General features: G+C 31.9%; 1 long non-coding RNA gene across 2 annotated transcripts in view; it reads right to left on the bottom strand.

Annotated features, from left to right (window-relative positions):
- The window catches only part of LOC118179515 (uncharacterized), a 177,709-nt gene extending 166,837 nt beyond the window's left edge, over window positions 1-10,872 (bottom strand). The window contains exon 1 of one of the 2 annotated variants that reach the window (XR_015038483.1): window positions 10,668-10,872. This is a non-coding gene — a long non-coding RNA (uncharacterized LOC118179515). The remainder of the gene's footprint in view (window positions 1-10,667) is intronic. The other variant, XR_004756455.2, reaches the window with a different exon arrangement.
- Window positions 10,873-13,058: the final 2,186 nt, after the last annotated feature.

Here is a 13,058-nt window from a genome sequence, read left to right as displayed (position 1 = left end):
ACGTATATAACAGGACATATGCATTTAAAAGCCACATCGGCCGTGGATTTATAAATGGGATTTTGATCATAAAATGGTAGAACGTACTGGAAAACTCACTTGTAATCAAGGAAAAATATTAAATCCAGAGAACGCTTTGTAAATTATGAAAATTTAAACGATTTTTCTACTTGTCATGGTAATTATATAATTATGAAATAATACAGAAATATTTAACTCGTAGTAATTATCTGTTAAAAAATAGCAGCGGAGTTAAGACAAATTTTTAAATCATGCATACTCAGACGTTCTAAGAGTATTTAATATAATGGTTTAGCATAAGTTCTATATTCTGGAAAGAAAAGCACATTAAACATAAAAGTTATTTATGTATTACCCTCATCTATTGTGAAACTATCGTCAAGCAGCGCAATTTAATGCCAATTATAGATAAGCGTGACGTTTTCAAAACGCTCAATACACTGCCAGTTTAATGTACGTCTGACGGAGTCTCGAAGAGCTACCTTTTGTTTTTATGAATAAGGATATAAATTAAACGCTATTGCTGTATTTTTCCTTGCATTTCGAAAAAATATGAGTTTGATGGCTGTAAATCATATTTGTAACCGAACTTCTCTTTTTTACAGCTGTTCGAAACAATTACCAAAGATGAAAAAAAACTGTATACGGTCAGCAAATCAGTAACAGGTTGGAAAAATCCCCTATGAGAAATTTGTAGTCATAGAATTTAAAGAGAATTTTCTGTAACCTCGGAGGGCTTAAAAAGGTAATAAAAATCTACGAAAGCCTTTGTTTATGGAGCCTGAAACGAAGCGGGTCAAATACTGTCGCAACAGTGGCTATTGGTTATATTGTGCATAAACATTGTTGATGTTTTATTGTAAGACTGCGGCTCGAAAATTCGCAGAAGCGACTTACGCAACTTTGGCGTGATCCACTCCACCTTCCATATTTCAAAGGTAGTAAACTTTCCCGGTCAACAGATAATACGAAAGTACCAGATAGTGTAGTAAAACAAATAATTAAAGTAACTTAAGTAAATGAGCTTAATTTCCCCTAGTTTACGCCAATGATTATTAAAAAGTTTTGAAACCTCTATAATAACTTCAAAAACCACTGAATTATCTAAACTTTGTATTTCTTTCACTGATCGGAATTAAAAGTCTTTTATTTCTGTGAAAAATATTGGAAATTAATAAACTTATAATAAGCCTTCTTCAGTTACATAAAGCAGGAGTTCTACCCCCTGCCCTATTAACTATATATCCAGCTATCTAAAGTTTCTTATATATAATCATTTGGATACTGGAATCACTTGGTATAAATGTGCTAGTTAATTGTTGGATAAAGTATAGTTTACGAATCACATGAATGATTTTCTTTAACCAATAACTCTAGCTTCTGTCGCAAAAAACTATATGCACCCAGAAGGAAACGAACTACTATCACGAAACTTAACATGTATGAAGAGATAAACAAATGATTACAAATTCTGAACAAAAGATGATTTTATTAAGAAGTAATGGCATAAAAATGGTTACAAATCAGAAGAGTATAGCCACCTCTGGCAGCTATACAAGACGAAACACGGCATGGCATTAAATCAAGTAGATTTCCTGTGACCCCCTGCGAAAGATCATGCCATAATCTTTGCAACTGCCATAATCTTTTCACCAATATTCCAGGCTTTAGTCACCTTCCAAGCATGTCCCAAATGCTCTACTGGCGAGAGGTATGCTGACCTTTCAGCCCACGACAGCATGTCATATCCTTGAAGACATTGGTTTGAGAGTAGTGAAGTATGTGGACGAGCGTTGTCTTGCTGATAAGCGGCACTTGGGTGACTTGATAGCATAAGCAGTACAACCGGCATTAAAATGTCGTCCACGTAACTGCGAATCGTCAGTGCCCTGAAGGACGATAAAAGATGGTGTGTCCCAACAAATCGCTCCCCAAACTGTCGCACTTTGTGTATTCGCAGCACGCTGTTCAACAACAATTACAGGACCGAACCGCTCTTCTGGCCGCCTCCACACGTGTGTGCGTCAGTCACCAGCACTGAGACTGAATCGGAATTCATCGCTGAAGAATTCTAGATATCTTAATAGATAATTCTAGATAGCTTAAATCTTTCCGTCTCCAGTCGGTCACACGCCAGCTTTCCCGAACTAGGCAAAAATGCAGTCGACACTGCCTATGATGTGAAATCAGTGATAGGCGCCTTAACGAACATCGGCAGCATATACCAACGTCGGCCAGCGGTCTTCAAATGGTTTCCCTTGATACCACCGGATGCCTGGAAGGTGGTAAATTACGTCGAATCAATGCTAGCGATGTTGCTCGTGCGGGTGTTGGCCGCTTTTATGATTGCGCGATCCTCGCGTTCATGTGTGTTCCTGGAACGCCCTGACCCTCCACGACGGTAGACTATACCTTCCGTGACCCATTGTCGCCAACACCAAAAAACTACCATATCGCTCCAACCGAGCTAAAGACCTATTATACACCCTTTCCCAAAATCCGACAACTGATAGTACTGCCGCCGGTTACGCCTCAGAGGTTCCTCTAGTCACAATATCGTCTATCCAAGCCGACAGATTTGTTTGAATAGTCCTACGGCACGAGCAATCACGCTATTAATCTCTGCCAGCTGCGCGTCTCAGACGCGCATAGCACGATTACCCTTGTCTCACTGGCATCGAAATTTAAATCATTAGCACATCTCTTACCAGACTACATTCCTGCTGAGTTTCGTGATTGTAGCTTGATTTCTTCTGAGTACATATATTATTTTGTGACAGAGTGTATCGTATGACTAAACGGTACAGATCAGTTATTTGCATTGACGATTAACAGCATTCAGATCCTTATTATCGTTGTATATAAATAGCTTTTCGTTACATGTTGGTATTTATTTTTCCTTAAGATTGATCATTTTCATGAATATATTATAAAAATGTAAAGGCATTTACTTGGAAACAAAAAAAAAAAAAAAAAATCTTAATTTCTCAAAATTCCAAACGTAATAATTCCGTTATGAGTCGCTTAATCTACATTCTTCTCAAACCCCAGCAGAATGTACAGCAAGAGCAATTTTCATGCTGTCCTTTCTCATTAAACATCGAACAACTGTTAAATCATGAGACTGTTTTATATACTGTTGTACCTTTTGTAACACAAATAGATCACATTTTAATGATATGTTAAATTTAATCACCAATTCATAATAAGGATTATTTGGGTTTTGATGATAAATCTGTAATTTGCTTATCATTTTGTTGTTTTTCGGTACTTACGTATTATTGCAACCACCTTAGTCGAAGTCGCCAAACTCTGGCAATAATGCACATAACAGGTCTTTAGGTAACCATATCCATTGCAAGTTATAATCGGAAAATTCACTGAATCCCCTTTTTCATCTACAAACAAATTTCCAAACTGGGCCAAGGTGGTTGAGTCAATACGTAAGTACTCGTTTTTTTACTTGTAATTTTCAGGAAAACAAATTCAAAACTGATATATATATATAAGGGATCAACAAGAGGCTGATCTTTACAATATGGTAACTGGTAGTTTGGCGACATTTTGGAGGCGATAAAGGTTACTACCTGGGACTTTGGTAATAATGTGAGCAGTACTCAGCTCCGATTACGCATTATTTTGTGTGAGGGAAATGAGAGATCATGGGATATGTCATGTGATATTAATGGACGAATTACGGTTCTTTAATCGGAAAAGGGGGGAAATCGGGAAAAAATCTGGAAATTTTGTATTTGCCTTTATTCTGTGTTGTGTGAAACAGTGTTCGTGAATTTTTGGATCCCATGGCCGTAACTAAAGTGAATTCGAAATGGGTATTTATGTATGTATTAATTTAATGTATGTGCTCATTTATATTTTAAGTAGTGTTTTTGAATTTAATTATATTTTAATTAAATGATAGTTATTTTGTGAATATTATGTTTGTAGGAATTTGGTATACGTTTAAGTTGAAATAAACGTGCATGGAAATAATTTAAATATTTGATACTAAGTATTTGTAATGCTTGCGGTATGAATTCGTTGGTGACGTGTATAATGTAATAGATGATTTAGAGGTAAAAGTTTTTGGATATTTTATTTATTTTATATGTGGAAATGTTCATATTTGGAAAGGGTAAATACTTTTTCGCGATCAGGTAATTTCATATATGTTCTTTTACCGGGTTTAAAGACTGAGAAAATTGTCATGTATTTTCGTGAAATTTTTCTAATTTATGAGAAAAAAGCAGTGTACATGGATATAGTGAAGAATGTGCGCAATGCGATTTTTGTGCAATTCTGGGATGTTTTTTTAAGTAAAAATAAGTCGACGTGTACATGGTTTAGTGATATTTTAATTAAATGATAGTTATTTTGTGAATTTTATGTTTGTAGGAATTTGGTACACGTTTAAGTTGAAGTAAACGTGCATGGAAATAATTTAAATATTTGATACTAAGTATTTGTAATGCTTGCGGCATGAATTCGTTGGTGACGTGTATAATATAATAGATGATTTAGAGGTAAAAGTTTTTGGATATTTTATTTATTTTATATGTGGAAATGTTCATATTTGGAAAGGGTAAATACTTTTTCGCGATCAGGTAATTTCATATATGTTCTTTTTACCGGGTTTAAAGATTGAGAAAATTGTCATGTATTTTCGTGAAATTTTTCTAATTTATGAGAAAAAAAGCAGTGTACATGGATATAGTGAAGAGTGTGCGCAATGCCATTTTTGTGCAATTCTGGGATGTTTTTTTTAAGTAAAAATAAGTCGGCGTGTACATGGTTTATGTGTATGTGTTATTTTGAAAAACGCGTAAGGAGTATGGTATTGTGCACTTTTTCCCAATTTTGCAGTGAATATTTGTCATGATTAAGCAGTTTTGTTAGATAAAATTTCTAGCATAAGTGTAATTCGGCTAGTAGATTGTTGGAAGAAGTGTTCAGTACATAAAAAGAAAAGAAACATGTCTTTACTTCGTGAAGACAAAATGGCGGCGGAAAAAAAAAATAGAGGGTTGCTGTAGGAGAGTTGGTCGCCAAATTTTCGCGAAAAAACGCCAAGTTACCATAATGTAAAGATCAACCCAACAAGATTTTGCCTACGATATCTAAAAGGGATTTAAGCCTCACTGTCTTACTAAATGTTTCCTTGATTAACATTTTCAAAATAACACTTCATGTATTTATTTCTCTCAGTACCCTTGAAGATCTACAGATCTATTCTTTAGAGACAGTTATTTCAGAACGGAAGATGAAATCTAGGTTAATTTAAGCGTGAAATATAACTTAAGAAAGGTGCAGTTCATTACACATCTATTGATAAATCTAATGGGAAATATTTTCAGCTGAGGAACCACTATTCTAGATATATTTAGCTATTTACCTAGCTATTTCATTATATTTACTCAGCCATCTTACGATTTCACAATTTTTATTTACCAACATAGTTTTCGTTTCGAAAAATATCCGCAGTGCAGTTCCTTGAAATATTTGCGAATGAGTTTGATTAAATACTAAACACTAAATCTTACTATTTCCTAATTATTTGTGAATAAAATTCAGTGAAACTAAATACTGTTGAATTTCGAATTTTTATTTATGTATATAATAAATCCTTTCTCAATATGATTTAAAGCTTAGCATTTGAATTATAATGCATCATATATTGTTAGTAAATCATGCTTCTAATTTTCCAAGAACTTCAATAAATGCTTAATGAACTTCAATGCATTGTTCAAGTCGAAAATATACAGAAAAAATTTAACTTCGCATAAACTATCTTTTAAACTACGAGTTCGAACATTTAGATATTATTTTATTTTTATACTTGCTTTGAACATGATGGCATCCAAAATGTGATAAGCGAATCAAATCTGACGGTTGCTGTTTTACCATTCCCTTAAGTCATTACTTCAAGTGATAAAAATAATTTAGGTATTCTATATTTACTTAATGACACTTAAAATGGAAACAGAAGCAAAAGTTTTGATATATTCAACATATCTATTTTTGATGTTTTTTTTTTCCTTCAAAAGTACCGTTCCCTGAAATATATATACGTAATACTAATAATGAAATATAATAATAATGAAATATAATAATAATGAAATATAATAATAATGAAATATAATAATAATGAAATATAATAATAATGAAATATAATAATAACATAATATCGATGAACTAGATATATAATAGTTTATTCGAAATGATTTAATTTCCTTTTATTTAGCATATCTTAATAACACTGGATGAATGGAATACAAATTTTAAAAACATTTCTTCAAATACGGTGCTGAAACGTAAATATTAAACATGTAATTTTGCCGGCTTTTAAGCTATTTTATTTTAACTTTTTTAAAGATACGTTTTTATAGCTGCACAAAATAAAATAATGATCTAGATAAATTTTTTCCTATAAGACGCGTGTTTCCTTAAATCACGTTTTCTGCTAATAATACAAATTTAAGTAACTTTAAAATATTAGTTTAATGGATATATAATTTGAAAGAGTTCAATAGTATGCTACGAGATATTAATTTTGCCCGCTTTTAATCTACTTTTTGTTAACTTTTTTAAAGATACGTTTTTATAGCTTCACAAAATAAAATAATGATCTAGATAATTTTTTTCCTACAACACGCGCGTCTCCTGAAATCATGTTTTCTGCTAATACAAATTTAAGTAACTCTAAAGTATTAATTCAATGGATATATAATTTGCTACGAAATATTATTAAAAATACAGAGGAAATTTTTAAGTAACTAAATAAGGTTGGTTGATCTTTACATTATGGTAACTTGGCGAAAATTTGGCGACCAACTCTCCAACAGCAACCCTCTATTTTTTTTCTCCGCCGCCATTTTGTCTTCCCGAAGTAAAAACATGTTTCTTTTCTTTTTATCTACTGAACACTTCTTCCAACAATCTACTAGCCGAATTACACTTATACTAGAAATTTTATCTAACAAAACTGCTTAATCATGACAAATATTCACTGCAAAATTGGGAAAAAGTGCACAATACCATACTCCTTACGCGTTTTTCAAAATAACACATACACATAAACCATGTACACGCCGACTTATTTTTACTTAAAAAAAACATCCCAGAATTGCACAAAAATGGCATTGCGCACACTCTTCACTATATCCATGTACACTGCTTTTTTTCTCATAAATTAGAAAAATTTCACGAAAATACATGACAATTTTCTCAATCTTTAAACCCGGTAAAAAGAACATATATGAAATTACCTGATCGCGAAAAAGTATTTACCCTTTCCAAATATGAACATTTCCACATATAAAATAAATAAAATATCCAAAAACTTTTACCTCTAAATCATCTATTATATTATACACGTCACCAACGAATTCATGCCGCAAGCATTACAAATACTTAGTATCAAATATTTAAATTATTTCCATGCATGTTTACTTCAACTTAAACGTGTACCAAATTCCTACAAACATAAAATTCACAAAATAACTATCATTTAATTAAAATATCACTAAACCATGTACACGTCGACTTACTTTTACTTAAAAAAACATCCCAGAATTGCACAAAAATCGCATTGCGCACATTCTTCACTATATCCATGTACACTGCTTTTTTCTCATAAATTAGAAAAATTTCACGAAAATACATGACAATTTTCTCAATCTTTAAACCCGATAAAAAGAACATATATGAAATTACCTGATCGCGAAAAAGTATTTACCCTTTCCAAATATGAACATTTCCACATATAAAATAAATAAAATATCCAAAAACTTTTACCTCTAAATCATCTATTACATTATACACGTCACCAACGAATTCATACCGCAAGCATTACAAATACTTAGTATCAAATATTTAAATTATTTCCATGCACGTTTACTTCAACTTAAACGTATACCAAATTCCTACAAACATAAAATTCACAAAATAACTATCATTTAATTAAAATATAATTAAATTCAAAAACACTACTTAAAATATAAATGAGCACATACATTAAATTAATACATACATAAATACCCATTTCGAATTCACTTTAGTTACGGCCATGGGATCCAAAAATTCACGAACACTGTTTCACACAACACAGAATAAAGGCAAATACAAAATTTCCAGATTTTTTCCCGATTTACCCCCTTTTCCGATTAAAGAACCGTAATTCGTCCATTAATATCACATGACATATGCCATGATCTCTCATTTCCCTCACACAAAATAATGCGTAATCGGAACTGAGTACTGCTCACATTATTACCAAAGTGCCAGGTAGTAACCTTTATCGCCTTCAAAATGTCGCCAAACTACCGTTACCATATTGTAAAGATCAACCATAAGGGGGTTAATTGTTATAAAACGATCAGCATTAAACTTTGCATGAAGGTGAAAATATTATGTTCCAAAGAATGTTTTCATACCTGTGTTCAAACTAAAAGTATTTAATTAACAACATAAAGTACTTGCTATTTGGAAATAAACAGTGTAATCAGAATTTAGAATAGTTGATGTTACTTCAGCTATAACTAAAAGTGCGTACTCCTTTCAAAAGTCGAAAAAATATATCGAACAATTTCAATACTTAGCATTGCAGGAAAACAAACGCAAAAGGACGAAATGAAAGTCTTACATGCATATTTTCATCAAACTTTGACTGATTAATAAATTTAATCACTATTAGCAGCAAGATTTTTCTTATACCATGTGTTCCATTATACAGAAAACGGAGAGGACGTTTTGGCCAATAGAAATGCATGCTTCTTTCCCTCTTTTTTTAAACATTTTATTTTCAAAACTGAGATTTCTATCAGAACTCTTAAATTTGGCAAATGTTGCAAAAGTGTTAAACGAAAAAATTTGTTAAATATGTACTTTTCACGAAAATATCACTAGGAGGAATGGCGTTTGATAACATGGAATGTTCTTTTTATCTTCTACAAATGGTGCTCAATATTAGTGAATTCAGAACCGGTGGTACTGATGCATTTTTAAGAAGAAATTATCAGAGTTCAGGAATTAGACCGAGTTTCGTTAGCGATAAAATTTTAATGTTTATAGTTAAAATTTTAAAGTTTTTCAATAAAAGTTTTAACTTGAAGAGATAACTTTTTTCTTGTGAAAATACTTTCCTTCAGACCTGTTAGTTTCTAAAATGACACATTATTAGAATAAATTATATTGAACTTTTAGTTATTCAAGCTCAATAATTTTCCAGTTGTAAGAAATTTTAAATTACGTAAACTAGGATAAGTAAATGAAAATAACATAACAGGACAAATAAATGAGAAAATTCAGATAAAAAGTTCTAAAGTCAACTTTCAGCCATTTTGGACAACTACGAATATCAAACAATAAGACAAACTTTATTTCCAGCGAAGCAAATTGTTTTCTAACTGAGTATGCACCTTTAGACGACTGTAGTATACATTTTTGCATGATATATACTTTATTTCTGAAGTATCCAAATATATTTTTCCTTACTAATTAGGAATCCATTTTTAAATTCCCGCTCCTTATATTTTAAAAATAAGTATATACGAAGAATAATTTCTTCGATGTCACATAAAATGTGCTTGGATCAACTTATAATTTTTGTGAAATATTAAATATTAGTGTTCATAAGATACCATTTACGTTACCATATCATTATAATATTGTATTTTTGAAGAACAAATGCAGAGTTTCCTTTAAAATAACTGAAGTGCATTTTCATATGCATTTATAGTTAATAAAATGCATAATAAGAATGGATTTTCTTTTGAAATATTTAATTGTTCCTTTACCAAATGTATATGTGTAACGATTTTTGATTAATATAAAATTAATGTATGTTATATAAGTGGTGCATTTTATACTTGTTTATGTGCATAAACGGAGACTGCTGTATACACAGTTTGAAATGAAAATCCCGAACTAAGCTAAAAATGTCTTTTTATTTTATTCGTTTAAATGTTTTAGGGGCAATTGGGTTAAATGATCATGTTTCTGTATTCGCTTATATTTCCTAATTTAACTTAAAACGTATTTTAATCGCTTTCTTTGGATTAAATTGTTGTATTACTTACATAAAAAAAAAAACCTTAAAAATTCATGGGATCCATATAACAATATCTATCATTAAATAAAATTGTAACATATTAGGAAAGAACTCTTTTTATCGTCAAATTTGCAACAAGCACAAATAGGATAAAAATGCAGATGCGCAAAAATTACAGAAAATTTTGAAAAATACAAACTGTTGAATTGCGGAATAGTTCGCCTATATCTCTCTCAGCTGTTTTAAGATGCCTTATTCTTACATGCAATTTAATTTTAAAAGTCCCATATAAAGGCTTCATTAAAAAAAATCGAGTTGTGAAATTACTCTGAATTTACAGTACAAAAACAGTAATTTTAAAAGAAAACTGTTTTAAAGTTTATTCTACACACAAGAAACAACGTAATTAAAAATATGAAAAATTTTAATCTCCGGTATAATTTTAAAACTGATTCATTTATTAGATGCAGAATTCAAAGAAATAAGTATAATATTACACAAAATTAATCCATAACTGCAAAATGTATCATGCAAATCTCTCTCACGTGATATAAACATACGTCGAGCAAACTATTCAACAGGCCAAGTAAGTACTCACCAAATGGACTTCGTATCAATCAGACCGGCTTCACCGAACCGAATGAGAAGACTAACGCAAGCCACGTGGGCAAGATTCAGATCAAAACTGTCGCCAGCGTCAGCGCATAGCAAAATTCTCTGGAAAGTGGAGCGCACCAACAAGATTCGCTGTTCCTCCGCCGAAGGCGCCATCCAACGAACTGGTTACGAAGCTCAATCAATGGGTTGACTGGTAAAGATTTTGATAATGCGTACGCACATTTTGGCACACCCGCTTCCTGACGTCAAAGGTGGTGTGCCTTTAATCACGGTGCGTAAAATGGGTCACCTACTAGTCGTGAAGTCATGGAATCGATGTGAGACGTCTAAGTGGGCGTCAATATAGGGGAATCACAGGGGTCATTTGACTCACAAACAAAGTCCCTTTGCTTCTAAAGTACGAATTATAGGAAAACCCTTTTATCAAACAAAGCCAACTTTTTAAAGCTGAAAACACTGCTATTTCCTTTGAATTTCCATACGTTTTAGATATGTGTGTTTAAGACTCGAGGACATGTACAAGAGTTATTGTCTGCATGTAAGCAAATAACAATATTTTCTTTTATAATTTTTTAACATATTCTGTCATAAAAAATTTTGATTTAATCAACAACTTCAGAAACTTCGCTATCCGTCTATATCTTTCACTATGTAATGTGTAAGAAACATGAATACCCGTTTTATATATAGATATATATATAGATATAGATATAGATATATATGTATGTATGTACATACATATAGATATATATGTATGTACATACATACATATATATCTATATCTATATATATATCTATATATATATAGATATATATATAGTATTTTAACTGAGTAGAAGACACCTGTACGTTTAACGTTCGATAGTCGTCATGGATGAGGGTGACACACGAAACTAACAAAAATTGGATTTTGACGTATCACCAATCTCTATCTTCACACAGGCCCACCAGCGGCCGAGCGGTAAAGACGCTGAACACTGGTAGCTCGGTTCGAGGTTCGAATCCCGCGAACGGGCTGGCTGCATGGGCGTTTTCGTGGGTTTCCCCATGTGTAACGTGTATACGAGCCAGTTTCTCTTAGAAAGTCCTCCACGAAGGCATCCCTTCCTTTAGGCAGATAGCCCTCGTGTGCTTTGTCATAATTGAATAACCCGCTATCTTCACACATATCAAATTATTTTGGTAGACATTTATCCAATCATAGTTAAATACGATAATTTTCATAAACAGTGGTTTTAAATGTACCACGTAAGCATCTTAGACAGGGAAGCATAAGCAGCGTGGAGATGTTAGCAGGGTAGAAGTTAAGGAAAGGAATGACGTAGTTGTTTACGATGAGTGCCCTAAGAAACGATTGGCGACCTCAAAATTAACTATTATAAATTTGTCGTTCTCCCCTTCTAAGTTCATCTGTTCTCTCAAATTCGAGAACTTTCCACTTTACATAACAACCTAAAATTAATCAATCCCAGCTTAGTTATACTTATGCACCTACTTAGCATAAATACTGCTTCACAAGCAGCTATGCCATCCCTTTCCTTAACTTCTACCCTGCTAACATCTTTATTTTGACACAAAATCGGACTTTTTCTGAAATAACATACCAAATTTTTTTCTATATTTCCATTCTACGATTCAAATTATGCCTGACTTTAAATTTTGTAATTTTTGTTGGGAAATTTCTGGAGAAATTTAAAAATATATCCTGGCGCATTTTTTTTTCAGTTTGCGCCAAGAATATTTCACTTGGCGAACTTCATAATTTATAGCAACATATTTTCCTTTGCTTTTTTCTTTTGTGCATGAGCGGGAAAAAGTCATTGTTCAAATTTTCAAATAATTTTAAGAGTGCGTAAACCACACTTTCGTTATTATCGCTTGCAGTAAATACGCCAAATTTCAAAACGCGCCAAAATGTAAATTCACGCATATCTTAGGAAATTTTAAATAAATAACGTAATTTTGTTCAGGTATGCTTAGAAATACATTTACTATAAGAGGATGTCAAAAATTGTATAGATTATAATTCAAAATTGTTTTCGAAAAATTTATAAAAATTATTTTTAAATGCAAATTTAAGAAAAAGTCATTACAAAGTGGCGAATTTTATTTGGAATGAACCTAAATTTGGAAATATGAAAGGAAGAATGAAATGAGTTTAATAATAAAGCGAAATTAATAAATATATATCAAATTCAATTAACATTGAGGAGTTAAATTTTTTAGAACCAATTTTTTAAAAACTACTCTTGCGACAGTTACAAAACTTAGCACTTTGGCACAATTTGCATCGTAGAATCAAAATATGGAAAAACAATTGGCATTCCACTTCAAAAAAGCCCGATTTTGAGTCAAAATACCTATATCACAA

Source organism: Stegodyphus dumicola, chromosome X1, assembly GCF_044657685.1.
Source record: "Stegodyphus dumicola isolate Sdum_Otavi_A_Nest chromosome X1, ASM4465768v1".
In the NCBI taxonomy this organism is placed as follows: Eukaryota; Metazoa; Arthropoda; class Arachnida; order Araneae; family Eresidae; genus Stegodyphus; species Stegodyphus dumicola.
This window is presented reverse-complemented; position numbering and strand designations above follow the sequence as displayed.